The following is a 21,479-nucleotide window of genomic DNA, read 5'->3' as shown; positions in this document are numbered from 1 at the left end:
TTTTCAAACACGCACTTTATGGATAGATAATTTAGATGAATTTCACCTTGGACTATAAGCATCAATATGACTGAAATTATGAATTTTATATGGACAATGAATTTCTTTCAAGCTATGAAACATGAATTATGCCACAGTTACTTTGACTTTGCAATTGGAAGTAAAGATAGATAACAAGGGTTCTTGATCTTCCTTTTAAAATTTTGCACACCTACATCTTTAAACTAATCATTGTTGTAGTTATCGAAGCAAATCGATAGGTTGAGTCATCAACCTCTATTATTTAAATAAATTTGATTTGGTTTTAGGATATCTAGTCAGAATTTTTATGGATAATACATGCTATACATATAAAATATAAATCATGAGTTGTACAGAGGTTTAAAAACATAATTTGGGTTATGTGTAGGGTTTGAGATAAAATGCTTGGAGACTTATCAAGTATGGAGACTATAGATTGATGGGCATGATTAGATTTGATGAGTATGATTACAATGTTGCTAAAGTGATTTGGTTGAAGATGAATGCTTAGGTTTGGTGATGAAGATTATGGATCTCTAAACTTATATCATCTTTAACTAGAGATTCACAATGGAGAGGGAAAAAAATAGGTTCAACACTAATTATTTTGAACTGACTTGAATGAATGTTAAGTAATGATTCCTTTTCATATGAAGATGATGCATTTGATTAATTCTTTTGCTATATGCATTGAGGAGAAGTGTTGTAATAAGATTTGTTTAAGAATGATCCTTGTAGAAGAACATGATTATTAATTTCAATGTTCTTATTGTCATGTGTGGTCAAATTTGAAAGAATATATGATTAATAGCTCTTACACTATTCTAAGAAGAGAGTTAAATGAAATTATTATATTATGTAATAACTGAAACAATATAAAATTAAGCAAAAAACTCCTAGCTATGCATATAGTAGAGAAAGAAAACTAATCACTATTATTGATTCAATAAAAATATACATAGAGAAGTAATTTATAAATCTTGATAGCCAAATTACAAACTAAAAATAGTAGTCAGTTGAAAAACAAAATGGCGTTCTATAGAAATAAACTATGAAAAATTAACTAAAGCTTAACAAACTGTTCTAAACAAAGATCCCAACAAAAGAAGTCTAGAGGACAAACAAACTATTGAAGAAATGAGAAAAATATAGGAAAGAACAAGTAACTGTTAATAGATATTGCATAAATGCAATTGAAGTGCAACAAGTGTAAACTAGAGTGCCACCATATGAGCATATGAGACTCCTAAAACTAGCCACTATTGTGAAGCCAACACTATCCATAGATGCATGTCTTCAATCTCCCCTTGGATGAACAAGGGGGATGAGACCCAACTGAGTCCTTAACCGAACAAAACTGGCTGTAGGAAGGGCTTTAGTAAAAATATCTACAATTTTCTTGGATGTAGGACAAAACTATAATTCGACTTTCCCTTCTTGAACTAAATCATGAATGAAGTGGTGGCAGATCTCAATGTGTTTGGTGTGTACACGAAAGACTAGATTCTTGGTCATGGCAATTGTACTAGTGTTATCACAAAAAATGGTCATCGGATAATATTGAACCAAATGAAGATCTTCTAAGATCTTGTGAATCCAAATGGCCTAGAAACTAGTTGTGGTTGTTGTGATGTATTCTACTTCTGCGGAAGAGAGAGCCACAGTTGCTTATTTCTTACTACTCCATGAAATAGCTCAACATACATGATATCAGGTCTAGTAGTATAGTGAGTTACATGAGGCTCATAACCAAAAATTTATATAAGGCGACTTCTACTTTGGAGCTTGCATCTTCCTTGGTCAATTTATCACCATGTGCTATAGGTATGCTATATAGCAATAAACACAAAATTTCTTGAAAAAGCAGATAAAACTTTATATTTATTCAAAACTGAATACAAAAGACTTATTGATCACGTGATCAAGGATCAATGATCAAATGATAAAAGACAAATTTAATTACAATCTACCTCTTTATATAGAGGCCTTTGGCACATGAATGCCACCTAAAAATAAAAAATAAAACATGCAGTTAACTTTTTATGCAAATTATATTTTTATAAAAAACATATCTTTAACTGCAGTTAACAACTTAATGTAAATTCTATTTTTAGGGCTCTTATTTTAGCTCCTAGAGTTCTTCTCATGCAAGTCGAAGAAATTACCAATATTCTAATTTTATCTCATGCAATGAATTGCAATTTTAACTATAGTTGATTACATCCATGTGGGGAAATTAACATGCCAACATTCTCCCCCTTAATTTCAACCACTAATCGATTTAAAACAAAGAACAATTGTATCTTCATCCAGCTTCAACAGGCTCAACTCCTACCATGATTTGTCATGCAACGATCTCTATTAAGATTGCAAAATTCTTGACCTTTAACTCCTTCAAGCTTTTTCTAAGACTTGGATCTGACTTCCTCACATGATTGCATATCGGTGGCTTAAAATAATTTCTCCAGCTTTCACAAAACTTGTGATCTTCTCTCCTCTCATAGAGGTTTTCTCTCCTTTTTTTTTGACAAAAAATACTATGGCCTCTTCAAAGACCATGATTGGGATTCCTCACGAATTGAGGGCTTCACCATTCATAGTTGGTTTCAAACTTTATTGCACTGGTTGGATCTTCTCAGACATGAGGTTATTCAAAACCTCGATTCCTTCTATTGTTGGACTGTGAATCCCTTTGACTTCGACCTCCTCCTATGAAGATCGAGTTTTATTTTTCACCTTCATTTGATGTGTTGACTTCATTTTTCAACGTGTATGGTTGTGTTCAAACTGCACACTTAGACTAGAGGCAATAGACTTCCATTACAATAACCTTCAACATACAAATCATCCTTGTTTAATCTTTGTTCTTCTTGAGAATTTAAACATGGCAACAAAGCTTCATCTTGAAAATGATGATCTTCTCATCTCATCGACCTTCCCTTCTTACTGGTCAGATCTCCTTGAATCTTTTTGCAACTTCAATGATTTAACCCATATAATTTCTCGAAGATGGATTTGATACCAATTGAAAGAATAAATGATTAATAGATTTTACACTATGCTAAGAAGAAAACTAAATAAAATTATTATGTTATGCAATAACTGAAACAATATAGACTTAAGCAAGAAACTCTTAACTACGCGTACAACAAAGAAAAAAAAATGATCACTATTATTGATTCACTGAAAGTGTACATAGAGAAGTAATTTATAAATGTTGATAGCTAGGCTACAAACTAAAAATAGTAGTTAGTTGAAAAACAAGCCAGTGTTCTATAGAAAGAAACTATGGAAATTAACTAAAGATTAACAATTTTTTTAAAACAAAGATCCCAACAAAAGAAGTCTAGAGGATAAACTAACTACGATATGCAGATTATTGAAGAATAGAACAAAATATAGGAAATAACCTAAATGTTAAAAGATACTGCTAGTACACAGTTTATTAAGCATGAGAGAATTGAAAAAAAAAGCAACTGAATTGTAGCGAGTGTAAACTAGAGTTCTACCGTATGAGTGTATGAGACTCTTAAAATTAGCCATTGTTGTGAAGCCAACTCTATTTGTAGATGCATGTCTTCAAAATTGGAGTTTTCCCTCTTCTAAAATTGGATTGTTTTAATATGTTATTATAAAATAAGTTTAAACTGGGAAAATTGTTGTTCTTTAATTAATAATAACAACATACAAACCATGTTGTTGAGGCAAATGTAGCCTACATTGGGTTAAAAATGGCTATCCATGGTGGTTTCAAGAAAGTCTGGTTGGAAAGTGATTCACTAAATATAATCAACTATTTGATTAAAAAGAATATTCCTAGCTGGACGATTAATCATTTAATGCAAGAGTGTTTTGATATGATTGACAAATTTGAGGCAATTCAAGTTTCGCACATTTTCAGAGAGGGCAAAAGGCCTGCAAACCACATGGTGAATCTCAACATTGCGAGAGATGATGAAAAGTGGTGGTGGGAAGGGGATTCCTTTCCAATTTAGTTGTATGAATTGGCAAGGGAATATACCGTAAATCTCTCTCCAATTGAGAATTAATTATGAAATCTTTTCACATGTGTAAATCTATTCATAGAAATTTGTGGCGGTGACCTTCCAAATTTTTCCCATGGGTCTAGTTTGCTTTTGTTTGTTTGAAGCCTAGTTTTAGTGCTAATAGTAAAATTTATAGAGGCAACAATCTTATGGGGGGAGACAAGAACAAATTGGAGCAGTCTTCGTTTGAGCTTTGGGAGAATAATAAAGAGGTTTGGAGGGAAGTTGTGGATGGAGATATGGAACCATTTGTCACGAAACTCCATCGTCAGAATCACCAGTTCATGGATTTATTTGTGAAAAATTGGAATAATGGGGTTCTAGGTGTGTATGGGGCAGAGTTCAGGATTGATCTGAACCCTTTGTCATTGATATTTCTGGGCTTAGCATGGAGGGTTAAAAATTCTATAGGGAGAGGAATAATTTGAAAGAAGCCCTTTCATCTTTCTATGATAAAAAGAGTGAATGAAGGAGAGTCAAGAAGAACTCAAATGGAGGCTGCAATCAAAAGGACCTTTTGAAGCATTGGGAAGATATGGTGAAGTTTATCATGAGGTACATAATCCTTGATAGTCGCTTTGCTAGTATATTCTCCTATAATTTTACTATTCTGAAACACTTTAGGCATGATAAAAGAATTTTATTTCTGTTCTATTTGCTGTCATCTCTTGAGAATTCCATCCATAAGCGTCTTGAGAATGAGGAAAACCCAGTTTTGCATGAGGGTTTAATCCTATTGGTTATGGAGTTTGCTAAAGCTCATGAGTCCTATTGGTTATGGAGTTCGCTAAAGCTTATGAGGTTAAACCCTCCCCGGTTATGAGAGATCCTAAGACCTTAGCTAGCCGGGAGGTGCATGATGTTTCAGATATGAAGTTTGGTGAGGCAGAGGGTGGAGTTGCTATGGATTGGAATGACATCCAGGTTTCAGAGGATTTTGAATATAAACCCTCAGAGGATGAGGGTCCGCCACAGAAGCCCACACCTGGAACAAATGGTAGCAGGAAAAATCCACTAGATGGGCAGTAAAAAATTTGAAATCCCTTGTGTCTCGTTGCCAAAATATGGGCCCACAAAATCCTAAAAAATAGAAAACTGGAAAAAAAGTGGAGATTCAAGGAAAAGTGGAAAATGAAATTAGACATGATATTCCCCCAAATGTGGACCCCAGTGAGATTAAATATGATGAAATGGATATTGACAAGATCCTGGGCAATTCGTTGGCTTACCAAGAGAAATTATTCTGACGGGTTTTTGGTGAAATTATTTTCCTGAAACAAGGGATCAAGGATATTGTGGACTCTTTCAAGCAGAATCCGACACCTCATAAAACTGACAAACTCCTGAAGCTATCCCAAAAAATTGTGGAAGACATTAAGATTATGAAGACTGAACATGAGGCTAGGATTCACAGGTTGGAGAATGAAATCCAAGAATTAAAGAGTAAGCTTAAGGGTTTGGTGGAAGTTAGTATAGAAGCAATGTATAGCAGTGCCAAAGGCCTCAGAAGAGTCAACGAGGATTTACCTTGTAGAAAATTCAGTACATGACCATATTTGAATTATCCTTAGACACTAACCGAGATAAGAGAGTCCAGGATATGCAGGCATTTATGAGGCCCTCCACTAGTACCAGGAGCAAGAAATAGGAGAGAGGTAGTTCGAGGTTCATCATAGAATAAATCCAGGAGATCAACAATAGAGCGATCCAGAAGAATACTGAGCTTTTGAAAGCTCTTACTTAGTTTTTGGGCTGGTTTTCCTTGTTTTGGTTTTGTTTCTTGCATGGTTGTATTTGCTGGGGTGAGTCCCCTATTTTTGTTGTTGTTTGGCTGTTGGTTTATTTCTGGTTTACTATGTTTATTTTTTGGATGGTTTTGGGTTTCGGGTCCTATAAAACCCATTTATCTTAATAAAAAACAACAACAAATCATTTGATTTTTCACATGGTATTAGAGCCATTGGATGTAGATGAGATTACCACGGCATTTTTCAGGATAAGCAATCATGAAATGAGTTGTTTGGAGGATATGAAACATAATAGATTATGTAGATAGTGCATGGAACTATCATGCGTCAGGCAACACTATTGATACATTTAGAGTGTCAAACATTTATGTTTGTGATGAGTGGTGGTTTTTGTTAGCGGTGTAAATCATGTAGTGGTTAGCATAGTTACTTGCAATCTTCTCCATGATTCATGGCATCACTCATGATTGCATGATATTTACATAAGCCTAACTAAGCAGATAGTTCAACAACAAGTTAACCATTCATGCTCTGCCTCTTTCACCACCAATATTGTTAATGTGGTTTCTCTTCCTTTCTTTCCTCCGTAATTTCCATTACTTGCTGTGGTCTACGGTGGTTATCTTTGTATAAATCTGCATATTTTGCAGTTGTAACTATACAATGAATTAATATAATTTCATTTCTTAGCAGCTCTATTTTTCTTCTATGTGTTTTCATTCTACAAGTTTTGTTTCTATTTTTGAGCTAGATCTATCCCTGTGTAGCTGCAAAATTCTACATGGTATAAGAGCCTGGGAGTTAGAAGAAAGGAGCAAAACATTTATTTTTTATAGATATTAAAGATCTGAGCTATTTTAGAATGAAATTATCATTGCTTTGGGGGTATCTATTAGTATTTTTGTATTAAAAATGAACAAAAATAAAGTTCTAAAAGGGGGTAGTCTAGTCTAAAATGGGAATTAGATATCATCCATTTGTCATCTTTTTGGAAGAAAGAAATTACAAGTCCTGGCATAATAGAATCCCAAAGCATTTTTGTTGGATTCATCTTTTGCCTCATTTATATGAACTTATTCCCAAACCAAGTACTTGTTGGCAGAAATTTGCATGGGAAAGTAGAAATGATCATGTCTTAGGACTAATTGGTTTAATTGTTGGGAACTATACATTATGGGCTCTATCACACATTGAATGCCCTCACACTCTTTGGGCCACTATATGGGAAATGTATGGAGATCCCAATGAACCTCCATTTCTAGATGAATACATGTTTCTCTCCCTTGATAATGATGATGATCCTATGTATGACGATGGCATTGAAGAGGAAATTGCTTATTGGAAGAGACTTGATTGTCTTGATTACATAGAGACATCTCCTCCTGCTTCTCCTCTTTCCATAGCTCCAGTATTGGAAGTTGTTCAATCACCTCCAACTACCAATTTGATAGGGATCTTGGCTTCTCCAAATGCTACTTCAAATTCTCTTTAGTAGGTTCATTCATGTCCTCTTGATGAGTGAGATATTATCCTATCAGACATTTATCATTTGATTGTTGAATCTCTCCTTGATCATGATGACAATACCGAGGACACATGTCTTCTCTCCGATTTCAGACCACATCAAGTTGTATTTTCTTTTGGTTTGGATTCTCTTGTTCTCTCTCAACCACTCCATGCTACTATCTTGACACATCCTGATTCACAGCCAAATACATCTTGCACTTCAGTGGTCACTGTTCTAGAATTTTGTATGGAAGAGTCGCAGTTCAGCATCGGATTGGAGAAACATGAGTATTTTTCAGAACCATTCATCTTGATTCCTTCATACATTTCACTTGAATGGGAATTCAATAGTTTGATAGCTTGAGGTTTCTATCTTCCAAAAGGAAAAGGTGTCATTTGTTGCAAAGGAACCTACTACAACATTCACTATGCTACATTCTGTATTGACAATCTTTCTCTTCTATGTGGAGGCACAAACAACCACTTTCTGCGAGACCTTCTTTGATTGCAAGACATTGTAGCATATTAGGTATCACATAGAGTTAGTGCCAATTTTGAGGGGGGGTTTCTTCCCACTGGGTTTTCTCTCTTTCCTCATTTCTTTCCTCCTCTATCTCTTTAGTTAGACTTAAGGGGGGTGTTAGTGGTGTAAATCATGTAGTGGTTAGCATAGTTACTTGCAGTCTTCTCTGTGATTCATGGGCATCACTCATGATTGCATGATATTTACATAAGCCTAACTAAGCGAATAGTGCAACAACCAGTTAACCATTCATGCTCTGCCTCTTTCACCACCAATATTGTTAATGCAGTTGCTCTGCCTTTCTTTCCTACATAATTTCCATTATCTGCAGTGGTCTTCGGTGGTTATCTTTGTATAAATTTGCATATTTTGCGATTGTAAATGTGCAATGAATTAATATAATTTCACTTAGCAGCTTTGTTTTTCTTTTGTGTGTTTTCATTTTGCAAGTTTTGTTTCTATTTTTTAGCTAGATCTATCCCTGTGTAGCTGCAAAATTCTACATGTTAGAGTAATGTTAACTCCAACTAAGAACTTGGTGTTTTTGTTCTAACACAGTCTATTGTTCCATTGATTACATGCTTCACATCCAATCTTCTCTCTTACTTGCGAAGTTCTTGATTGCACGCTGATTTAATGCATAAGCTAACTAAGAAAACTATGAGTTAAACTCAGTCTGCCTCTTCCATTCCATTCCAATGATTCTGCATGATCTATTTTCATGCATTGGTTCATAATTTGTATAAAATCATGCTTTGGCATGTAATGCAATAATGCAGTGAATTAATAAAATTTCATTTTCAGCTGTTTTGTTTTTCTTCTTCATTTCTTAGCAAGTTTTGTTTCTTGCTTTCTAGCTAGATCTGTATTTTTTCTATGCAAAAAATTTAACATGGTATTAGAGCCTTGAGATCTAGGAAGGACAAATTATTTGTAGGCAAATTTATGAAGAATGGAAGCTGACATAAACCTTTGTTTCTAGAGCATGCTCCTTGCTTCCTTTGTTCATGTTTTTTTTGCACAGGCCTTGCCTTCATCTTCTCCTTTGTGACACATCATTTTAGTGCACCTATCATGCCTCTCCTTTGTCATATTATGAGGGATTTTTTTTCTACTATTAGTGCTAATGCTTCTTGGTTTTGTTTCAAGTTTGATTAGTTCACTATTGGCACCTGTATTTTCAACTAGGAGCTTATTCTTACATGGTTGAGTAGTGTCGTTGGGGTCACTCGTGCAGATTCATGTGCCACATGCATCTTTGAATTTCAGATGTTTTACCTTTGTTTGCCATCTGATCATTGTTCGAGTAGTGTCATTGAGGGCACTCATGCAGATTCTTGATCTTGATCATCATCTTGGACTATGAGAAGGTTATTCATTCAACACTATGGCAATTATCATTTGACAGTTGTCCACACTTTTCTTGTATCTCAAAGGATGTTCTTCTGCACTTCATATAGTTGTAATTTTGAGGGGGGGTTTTGTTCCCTACTGGGTTTTCCCTCTTTCCTCTTTCCTTTTTTCTTTTCTTTTCCTTTTCTCCTTAGTTGGAATTAAGGGGGGGTGTTAGAGTAATGTTAACTCCAACTAAGCACTCAGTGTGTTTGTTCTAACACAGTCTATTGCTCTATTGATTGCATGCTGCACGTCCAATCTTCTCTCTTACTTGCAAAGGTCTTGATTGCATGCTGATTTAATGCATAAGCTAACTAAGCAAACTGCAAGTTAAACTCAGTCTACCTCTTCCATTCCATTCCAGCGATTTCTGCATGATCTATGTTCATGTATTGGTTTATAATTTGTATAAAATCATGCTTTGGCATGTAATGTAATAATACAATGAATTAATTAAATTTCATTTTCAGTTGTTCTGTTTTTCTTCTTCATTTCTCTGCAAGTGTTGTTTCTTGCTTTCTAGCTAGATTTGTATTTTTGCTATGCAGAAAATTTAACAGTTTTTCTTTGCATTAGATTTAAGTTAGTTAGTTTAATTCAGAAGTGAAGCAGCAGTTGCAGGAGAAGAACGTGGTGCAGTAAGAAATCGCCTAACATTTTGCTAAAGGAGTTTTAAGGAATGTTGACAAACTTCTTGACTTGCAGAACAAAACTAGATTTCTACTTGGAAGGAGTGCATAGGTGCAGGGGTTCATGTTGATTTGACTACCAGGAAGGCATATCGAGTATTGCAAATTGGTTGATGCTAAAATGATTGCACGAAAGAGACTGCATTGACCAAGGGTTTGCAGATACAACAAAAGTTTTAGGTGTAACTGACCATGCTCTCATTAATCCATCCGTCAATCTCAATATATCGCCTGAAAGAGTTTGTTATGCAACTGAGTTAATTGTTGATTGAAGATTTCTTGGAAAGCATCAGCTGGTAATGACTGTTCCTGTTTTGACACACTGATTTGAACATCTTGTGTGCTTAGAAAAAGATCATTATGCTACCATAATAAGATTTGAATCTCTTTGAAATATCCAAGGGAACCAAACATATGGAGCTTTGCATCAAATGCAATAAATGGGACCATAGGTTTTATGGACAAAACACATTTTGAATGGTGTGACGATGAAGTTGCTTCAAGGAGAAGCACAAAAGAAGGTTTGGAATGTCATATCTATTGGGAATCCTTCAATATTGTATAGAATGTGCCATACATCTTGTCATGTGGTCAAACTCTCTGCAAACATTGTGTTCTTGGTCTTTAGTGGGCAACTGTACCTGTTCAGTTACCCTTATTCATTTCTTGTTCATGGTGCCAACTCTTATCATTTAGGTTGGTTTGGAAAGGTAGCCTAAAGTTTCCAAGGAAAATTTATTTTTTAGTTTGATGGTAGAAAGCATGAATGGTGATAGAAGATTGCATGGCTCAATTGAAGGGGAGCATGGAGTATTAATTACAAATGGTGGTATAGGTTCTAGAAGTGCATCTATTTTACCTGATTTCTCTAGAAGACATCTGTGTTCACATGTGGAACATTCTTTTCAAATGCCAAATGGTGTTATAGAGGTTGTCCAAAATTATCTAAACACAAATATGTTGCATACCTCATTCCATAACTCATTGCTTATCTTTGTGCAGATGACAGAGAAATTCTCTCATCATTGTATTTCTCTTTGATTGTCTTGTATGTAATACAAGCTAGTGCAACAAGTCTAGCTCTGTACTATCTAATCACTATTTATTTGCCCTGCCATGCTTCCTTATGTTGTACTTTTCCTACCCTAGTCTTGATTGCTTAGTATGAGAAATAGTAACCAAAAGGTGAATAGTCACTTTGGAGGCTGGTGGCATTGGAGGATGAAGGATTTCCATCATTTCAAGTTAGCTTCTCACTTTGAGATGATGTTTTATTTGAGAAGTGATTTTGTTTTTCTTTCTTGCTTTCCTTTTAGCTTTCATTGTTGGTGTTGAAGGATTTGAAGAATACATGTATTGTGAAGATTGATTTTTGGAGACATGTAAGGGTTTTAGCATTGAGATCAATATGGATTGTCGTCCAGAGAGTTCATGAGACTATGATTGAGAATTATACCCTTATGAGGCTCAATAGACATCTAGATGGACCTCTCCATGTGCAGAGCTCAATATAGATTATTGTTGAATAATTCAGTGTCTACGATTTGAGAGTTAGATATTGAGAAATCTAGAATTCAACTTAGAGCTACACCTTTACAAGGGTCACGAGGCAACTAGATGGAATTCCGCTTGATTTAGGATTGATTTATTCAAAGAAAAATCTTCTAAAAAATATGTAATTATTTTATGTAATCAAGTTTTGTGATGTAATTCTTAAGGGAGGGTCCTTTGCTACTTTTGTAAGAACAATGCAATAAGGGTTGGAATGTTGGTGTATTACATACTATTATGCAAGCAATTACTGTTTTATAGCTTATGTAGTTGGTCTAACTACATTTCTCCTCTATATATTTCATTGTTCTTTAATCAATAATTACAACAACAAACAATTTGATCATTCAAAAACTCTACTTATTCTCCTTAGAAACTTATATATGCACATGTACTTGATATTGTAAGGGGTTGGGAATCAAAGGACATTGTTTTCATTCTTCTAGCTTAATTGTTTTTATTTTGATCTTTAATATTCTAAGATAAGCTCAATTATTCTATAATACTTTATGCAATTTTATGGAGTCTTGGATGAATTCAATTGAATTTTCATATCCTAATGGTGTGCTGATTTTAAGGTTCTTTATGTGGTCAATTGAAAATTCAAGTTAACTATTTATGGAATATAAAATTTTCACCAAGGTTGTGATGTTTGTTATTATTAACTTACACATGATCATGGTGGTTTCTCATAATTCTATCATAGTTGAATCACCTTAGATGATTGCACGATCTTGTGTGTTGGCTTGTATAAATCTAGTAAAAAAAGGGGTTTTGAAATTTGGATTTTTGCACTCAAAAAGCCAAATTGAAGGATAAGATAATCATGCTCACTTTTATCCATTTTCTCATTCTTGTTTTTCTTTATTTGTTCGACAAAGATTATTTATTTACTCAATTTGGGATTCTAAATTTGTGTCTTATCTAAAATTCTAATTTTTTGGTCTACAAGTGCTCATGTACTAGATGATTAATGAAATCATAATTATACATATATTCATTTAATTTATCTCTTTTGTTTTAAAGTAAAGAACATGATTGCAATCAAAACCTTGTATTTCACTCCCTAGCTTCTGTTGGATCCTCTTGAATGGACTTGTTGATACCTGCCTATTGGGTTGCTCAAGATAGCATAGAAGTCATAAAATAACCTTGGGAAATTATTTCCCTCTCAAGTAGGGAACAACCTATTCCACATGTTGTTGTATTAAAACATACATGATACTAGAATCTAATTTTTTTGACAAGCACTATTTCACATGTTGTATCAACCTATTAAGTATATTGTAGGCAAGCACTATTTCTTGTAAATAATGTATGCAATTATTGAATTTGGTTTTAAAGTTTGATAATTTTCGTTAAGCTTGATACATGGTTGGACATATCTAGTGAGGAAATTATTTGGTTGGGTATTTGTACATGAAGAAAGAGAGGGCTGCTTTAGAACACTTATAGTTCAACGAAACAAAATTAGAGAAACATTGTGTTCTATAAGTCTTATACAAGTGTTTCAATTTCAAGGAGGATAGGTTTAAGTGTTGTTATAGTAGGAGGTTATAACACTTTGTTCATTTGGTCATTTTAGAAATGGAGAAAATTTGTGAATGAACTTGATTTTCAAGGAGCTCACGCCTTTGTAGGCTTTAGTACAATATTCCTTTGTTGGGTTATAGTGGTATGCAAATGGTCATTCATGAGCTTTTTAGTTTTTACATGGATTTTATTCTTAATCTTTTTCTGTTTTGCAATAAGGGTTGTATTTGTTTATACAATAGATCATATGAAATTGAACAAGTGATTCAATTAATTTAGTGGATATATAGATCACAAATACATCTCTTGTAATTTTATTGCAAAAATGAATTATTATTATAGAAATTTCTATCCTTCAAGAAATTGGTTTAAATAATTGCATAAATTTAGTATCATCTTGTATATAATTCAAAATTTCACTATGAGGAAATCATCCGTCTATAAAAAAGTTTTATTGTAATAAAAAATTATCGATGTGCTCATTGTAAAAAGAAAGCAGAGGAGCAGAAACAACCTTCCTAATACAAATCCCTATGAGAGTAAATGCAAATGTCTTTGCAAACCCTTGAACAACATTATAGATAAAAGAAAAAGCACACAATAAAATTTCAGATTTTCACATAAACACATAACACAAAAAAATTTAACTTGGGAAAACCCTTTGAGCAAAAAGTTTACCACATCAAAGTGTAGATCCTTTTGTATTATAGTAATAACAATTACATACAAATGCATAGCCTATGCTCTTATAGGTGTCCTCAAATGTGATATAGAAATCTAGTATAATCTTGGGAGCATAACAATTTCTCTCAAAATGCATCATACAATTTCTTTTCTACAAAACTATGTATTAATAGAGCTTACAATACAAAAAGAAGTAGTGAATGTGTCCAAGTTCAATGTATCTGCATAACATATAAATGGAAACTTCTTTTTGGATAGCTCTTGCATAAATAGTATTAAATATTCCACACATACAAGGCATGAGAAAATCAAGCTTTTGTCAATTTAGAACTTTTCAACTTACTCCAAGCCTATTCGAGTGGAAGATATGGTCTCCTCAAGAATCTTTCCAAATTTATGCAATGGATATGATCAAAGCTTGTTGCCACATGTCACTTGGAAGGAACTTTGAGGAGCTTCTCAACTCTACTCTTCTTCAAAATTCCCTCCTAGTGAAAAGTGTCAAAATTTCCCTTTATCCAACGTTTGTTGCACCCAACTTGACTTCGGGCCCACAATTAAGCTTTGCACTTTGGAAACTTTTAATATATCATTAAACTAATAAAATCAGCAACATAAGACCATTCAATAATTAAATTGAATACCCTTTGGGACTCTAGAGTTGAGGCACCTTAATCTCAACACATTGAACCTAAATAGAACTTAAACCACAATGTATTGACACTTTATGATGTAGATGGTCCCCACCATAAAATTTTACACATTGACCACAATATATGAAACATTTATGTTAAATTATTGAATATATAATTTCAATTATTAATATATAAAATTAAATAAAAATATAATAAATCAAATTATTCAAATTCATAAATTTAAAGTTCACAACTATCAAATCAAGTGCTACTGCTACTTTATTTGGTTTGAAAAAATTGAAATGGGCATTACCTGGATGCAACATCATCTGGCATGTCCTTCACAGCTATGCTGTCCTTATCTTTTGAGTAAAAAAACTTCAATGAGAAACCAAGTTTAAAAGTTTAGTTGTAGAGTCTAGTCGTAAAAAACAATGAAAAGATATGTTTCCTGTGCAGGAAACTTGATAACACCCACATTTGGTCATTGGGTCCAGACTTCCACATCGTCCCTCCTGGATAACAAAACACAGCGAAGAAGATTTTGTGCAGTTGGACCGAGTTCATTCATATTCATTGTCAATTGGCACATCACACAAATATATATGTCTTAATAGGACGCACCTATTCTGATTTCAAAACGGTAGTATGAATTGACTAACTTATCGTTTACACGCTGTATGTTAAAATCCATAGAAAAAAGTAACTGAGTTCACTTGTCAGCGGTCGGTGTAGTGGTTATAAAAAAAAAGTGAAAATGGGTTTCTATTGTATTCTTATCATCCCAAAGCACAACTGGAGATACTAATTGGGTATATATGCTTCTTCCAGATGGCTTTCTGTTGTATTATTCTTTCAAATAGCACGCCTATACGGTCGGTGGTGGGAAAGATTGTGGGATTACAGTTGGCGAGCAGATATTTGTTTCCCTCCTGGATGACTAAATCAGTGTTTCCAATGCGCAACTGTCTGCATTTTACGAGGCTTTCCTCCATTATATTTTTTTATGAAGTCTTGTATACTTGCCCCATTTTCCCTCAGATAAACACAATGGAATTGAAAACTGTGTGCTATTTTCTTAATGTTTATCTTGCCGGCAGTCTTCTGCTGTGATCTGTGTCTTCACCGATCAAAAGTGTCCGATTACTCTTCTTCCCAGCCTGTCAATTGTATGTACATATTTGATAAACCCATAGATTCTTTTTCTTGGCATAGTAGTTTATCCTCGTATCTGAGTAATAATTCTATTGTCTTTTCTGTGTTATTGATTCACGCCCATCCACCAGCCAACGGGTAAAAAGCATGAATAGTGACAGAAGATATAGGTATTGAAGGGGAGCATAGAGTATTGCCTAAAAATGAAGGTATAGGTTTTGGAAGTGCATCTATACTCTAGAAAAAGTTCCTGTTCACATGCGGAACATTCTTCTCAAAGGCCAAATGGTGTTATAGAGGTTGTCCACAATTATCTAAACACAAATATGTTGCATGCCTCATTCCGTAAGTGATTGACTTATCTTTGTGCAAATGACAAATAAGTTCTCTCTAGTCATTGTATTTCTCTTGATTGTCTTGTCTGTAATACCAGCTAGTGCAGCAATTCTAGCTCTGTACTATCTAATCACTATTTTATTTGTCATGCCATCCTTCTTTATGTTGTATTTTTTCCATCCTAGTCTTATTGGCTAGTATGAGAAATGGTAACTTAAAGGTGAATAGTCATTTTGGAGGCTGGTGGTACCGGAGGATGGAGGATTTCCATTATTTCAAATTAGCTTCTTATTTTGAGATGAGGTTTTTCTTGAGAAGTGTTTTTGGGTTTTTTCTTTCTTTTTCTCTTTTCATCTTTAATTGTTGGTGTTAACGGATTCGAATAACATATGTAATGTGAAGATTGATTTTTCGAGACAAGTAATGGATTTGGTGTTGAAGCTCAATATGGATTGTTACCCAGAGAGTTCATGAGACTATGATCAAGAATTATACCTTTATGAGGGTCAATAGGTAAATTGATGGACCTCTATGTGTGTAGAGCTCAATATATCCATTTTTGTCGAATAATTCGATTTTTGTAATTTGAGAGTTCGGGATTGAGAACTCTAGAGATCAGCTTAAAGCTACACCTTTATGAGGGTCATGAGGTAGCTTGATGGAGCTCCACTTGATTTAGGATTTGTTTCTTCAAAGAAAGATCTTCGAAAAAAATATGTATTTATTTTATGTAATTAACAAGTTTCGTGATGTAAGTCTTAAGAGGGATCTATTGGTACTTTTGTAGGAACAATGTAATAAGGGAGAAATGTTGATGTATTACATATTGTTATGTGTGGTTATGCAAGTAGTTATAGTTACGTAGTTTATGTAATTGGTTTAACTGCATTTCTCCTCTATATATTTCATTATTCTTTAATCAATAATAATAGCAACAAAGGATTTGAAAATTCCAAAATTCCACACTTATTCTCCTTAGAAACTTATGTATGCAAAGTACTTAATGTTGTAAGGTGCTAGGAATCAAAGGAGATTCTTTTCATTCTTCTAGCTTATTCATTCTTTTTTATTTTATTTTGATCTCTGATATTCTAATCTAAGCTTAATTATTCTATAACACTTTATGCAATTTCATGGATTATTGGATGAATTCAATTGAATTTTCATATCATTAGTGTTGTGTTGATTGTAAGGTTCTTTGTGTGGTCAATTAAATATTCAACTTGACTGTTTATGGAATATCAAAATCTCACTAAGATTGTGATGATTCTTGTTATCAACTTACACATGATCATGGCGGTTGCTCAGTAATTCTATCATAGTTGAATCTTCCTTAAATGATTCTACCATTTGTTTGTTGGCTAGGGGAAACCTAGTAAAATTTGGGGTTTTAAATTGGATTTTTCTACTAAAAGATCTAAATTAGAGGATAAGATAATCATACTCACTTTTATCCATTTTCCCACCCCCTTTTTTTTGATAAGCTAATAGTTGCTAAAAGGCAACACCCATTATATTGATCACCAAAAAAGATATTATAATTTTGATAATTACAGCATCTGCATGTATCCATTTCTGAGCTATTTTGATCCCACCTATACAACATCAAAATAATATATAAATCCCCAAACCTATCATATTTTCTTAGCTCCAATTACAGAAAACCCGTAACCCTACCCTAATCCTAACTAGCCTCGATGTTTATAAAATTGGGGGCAAATATCCAGTATCTTCTATACCCGCCACCCTATAGAAAATGACAATATTATCAACTAACATATACGAAAATTACCATATTTTTAGTGACCCGGTCCAGTGGATGAAAACCACCGCCCAAGGTTAGGATTCTTCTTCTACTCCCAATTTATCTACCCCGAGCACTCTAGCCACCACTAGACACTCAATGCCGCACTTGTCATGGCATGACTCTTTCCCATTTCTTCAATGTCATGGCTATCATTCTCCACCCATTCTTCCCCGTGATCTAGTCCCCAATCCTCACCATCCTCACTCCCTCCTACCAACAGTCTTTCTGCTTCCATGTTTTCTTTGGCCCGTTCTTCTTCTGAACCCGGAATTATTTCAGACAAATGAAGCAAGAAGATAATTCTCTATTCCATCTCCTCCCATTGCATTTATAACATCTCCGGTTCCAAGGTGTGGGCAATAGGGAATTTCCTCACTTCACCATAACCCTTAGACATGTAGTAATTCTGAGGTAGTGGAATGAGTAGGTTGACATCCACATTATCCAGGACTGCATGAATTTCCCCTAGAAATGCATGCTTGAACAACATTTGACATAGTTTCTTGGCCTTGGCCTTGGTAATTGCCATATACAATAGAATTATCAAGAACATTGTTGTGAGGTCAATATTAACCGCATTCAAAAATTCTCTCCCTAGCACAATTTTTACAGCATGCATCACCAGACTCTGGCTAGAAAAAAGTATGGCCACCATTCTTTTGTCTGTCACCTCCCCTAGATAAGACATCTACTATTTTGTTAATTTGAGTAGGATTGACATGTCCATCACTCGCACTTCATTAGACTACTAAAAATACGTAGAAACGAATGAATCATCCATCATTGCTCGCTCCTATTTCTAAACACTCGCCTTATGTCACCATGATGAGCCATTGAGTAGCTTAATAAATGTTATGTCATTCAACTCATCATTCCAAATTTGGGTGTCGTGTTTGGAGACAAAAATTTGCACCCCTTCAATCATAATGTATTTTCAAGATAGGGCCTTGTAAATACACTATGTGAGTGCAAATTTTCACCCCCATAACGATTTCACCAAATTTGTTTATTGCCTTGTAGGATTTCATTTGAGTTGTTCCACACATTGCTGCCCTCTTCCATATGTTTGTCATCCATATGTGACACATCGCAACTGTCATGATGGACCATCCTCAATATTCCTCTATTCCTACACATAACATGTGTCTCTCCATCGTACATTCTTGTTTGATCTCTTCTTCATGTGTCCATTTGTGAAAAACACCCTCTCCATCTTATAATTACAATAGTCTTTCTAAGAACCACCCACCGTATGTTATTTGTTATGTGGGTAGGGATCTTGATTCATCACATCTCATATTGGGTGGTAGGGCTAGTACAAGTATGTTTGAGTGACTGCATTTTATTTATTTTCATGCTCTAATTAGACTTACCTTCCTACTACCATCTCATCTCAATTTGGCATCCTGTCAACCTCCTCTTTTGCCAGTTTATCAGCCACATCGTTGCCTTCATGATAGACATGGCTAACCTTGAATTTCACAAATCTTCCAAGAAACTCTTTAATGGGGCAAAGCCAATGACTGAGCTTCCAGTTTAGTGTATGGTTAAGATGAATGTCATTTACCATTATAAGGGAGTCTCCCTCAAGATGAATATAGCTAGCTTCTATTTCCAAACCCATTTGTAGACTGATCAAGGCAGCCTAACCAGATAATTTTGTTAATATTGATGTGTGGTTGAACATATCTAGTGAGAAAATTATTTGGTTGGGTATTTGTAGGTGAGGAGAGAGGTGCTTTAGAACACTTATATAAAAAAAACTAAATGATAGAATATTGTTGAGTGGATGGGCTCTATGAACTACAATTTTCTCATTCAATTTTTTGAGGCCTTCAACATTGTTGTTCATAGCCTCTTTACTATTCTCCATCAAACCCATGAGATAAATAACTCTTTAGTTCATCCATACTCTTCTCCAAATTGGTTATTCTAGCTTGATGTTCTGTTTTCATGACCTTCACATCTTCCATTAATTTTTGGGTCATTTTCAAGAGCTTATCAGTTTCGCTAGGCATCGGGTTCTCAGTAAAAGTGTTGATAACACCTTTTATACCTTGTTTGATGAAGAGAATTTCAGAAATCACCCAACAGAAGCATTTTTCTTGATTGGTGGTCAAATTCACCAGAAGCATATCAAGATCTACTTCATCACTTTTGCCATCTCCGGGGTCCACCTGATCCACATTAAGGGGAATATCTAATTTAATTTCATCTTCCCCTTTGCCTTTTGTCTGCACTGCTTTCCCCACCTTTTTCTTTTTAGAGCTATTATGGCCCATCTCTTGGGGTTTGGAAGGAGGGGTTTTGTACTTTTTGGCTGCAAGTCTAGGGTGGGGTTTACTCTTTTTGCTACTATTAGTGTCAAGAGTGGCCTTTTTGGGGGGTCCCTCTTCCTCCGAGGGCCAGTATTCAAGATCATCTTCTACATTGTTGTAGAAGTCTTATACAAGTGTTTTGGCTACAAAGAGGATAGTGTTGTTATAGTAATAAGTTATAATAGATTGTTCATGTGGTCATTTAGAAATGGAGAAAATTTGATGAGCGATCTTGATTTTCAAGGGGTTTATGCCTTTGTGGACTTTAGTGCAACATTCATATGTTGGGTTATAGTGGCATGCAAATAGTAATTCATGACGTGTTTAGTTTTTATATGGATTTAATTTATTTATTTTGCTTTTTTGCAATAAGGGTTGTATGTGCTTTGACAATCGAGCATATAAAATGAATAATAGATTCAATTAATTTAGTGCATTATAGATCACAAACAAGTGTCTTGTAACTTTATTGTAAAAATAGAGAATTATTATAGAAATATCTATCTTTCAAGCAATTGATTTAAACAATTGTATAGATTTTGTATCATCTTCTAGTTAATTGAAAATTTTACTATGAGGAAATCATCCATTTATAACAAAGTTTTATTGTAATAAATTTTTTATCAATGTGCTCATTGAACCTAAAAAGTGCTTAAACCACAACATGTTGACACTTTAGATGAAGACGGTCCCCACCATAAAATGTTACACATTGACAACTATATATTAACAGTTTACCACAAATTATTTAGCATATAATTTCAATTACTAATATATAAAATTATGTAATAAGTCAAATTATACAACCTAATAAATTGAGAAGTTATAAAGTATGATTTAGAATTAAAATAATAGTCCACAAATATCAAATCAAGTGTCATTGCTACTTTATTTGGTTTGAAAAAATCGAAATGGGCATTACCTGGATGCAACATTATCGGGCATATCCTTACTGCTATGCTGTCCTTGATCTTCTGAGTAAAAAAGCTTCAATGAGAAACCAAGTTTCAAAGTTTAACGGTACAATTTGTAGAGCCTAGTCGTTAAAAACAATGAAAACATATGTTTCCTGTGCACGAAGCTTGATAACCCCCACATTTGGTCATTGGGTCCAGACCTCAACATCCTCCCTCCTGGATGAGTCTAATCAAACCAAGCAAACAAACAAAAACACAGCGAAGAAGGTTTTGTGCAGCTGGAATGAGTTCATTCATACCCATTGCCAATTGGCACATCACACAAATATATGTGGTTTCAATCCGTAGAGAATAGTGACTGAGTTAATTGCTTGTCAGCTGTCGGTGTAGTGGTTGTATTAAAATGTCAAAATGGGCTTCTGTTGTATTCTTATCATCCCAAAGCACAACTGGAGATGCTAATTGGGTATATATGCTTATTCAAAATGGCTTTCTGTTGTATTCTTCTTTCAAATAGCACGCCCATACGGTCGGTGGTGGGAAAGGCTGTGGGATTACAGTTGGCGAGCAGATATTTGTTTCCTTCAAATGGATGATTGATTCATTGTTTCCAAT

At 34.4% G+C, this 21,479-nt stretch overlaps 1 pseudogene; it reads left to right on the top strand.

The window, feature by feature from the left end:
- Window positions 1-10,385: 10,385 nt before the first annotated feature.
- Window positions 10,386-16,020, top strand: LOC131043857 (uncharacterized; annotated as a pseudogene).
- Window positions 16,021-21,479: the final 5,459 nt, after the last annotated feature.

The sequence above is a fragment of the Cryptomeria japonica genome, chromosome 2, assembly GCF_030272615.1.
Source record: "Cryptomeria japonica chromosome 2, Sugi_1.0, whole genome shotgun sequence".
Lineage (NCBI taxonomy): Eukaryota > Viridiplantae > Streptophyta > Pinopsida > Cupressales > Cupressaceae > Cryptomeria > Cryptomeria japonica.
The sequence above is the reverse complement of the archived record's forward strand: the minus strand, read 5'-3'. Positions and strand labels throughout refer to the sequence as shown.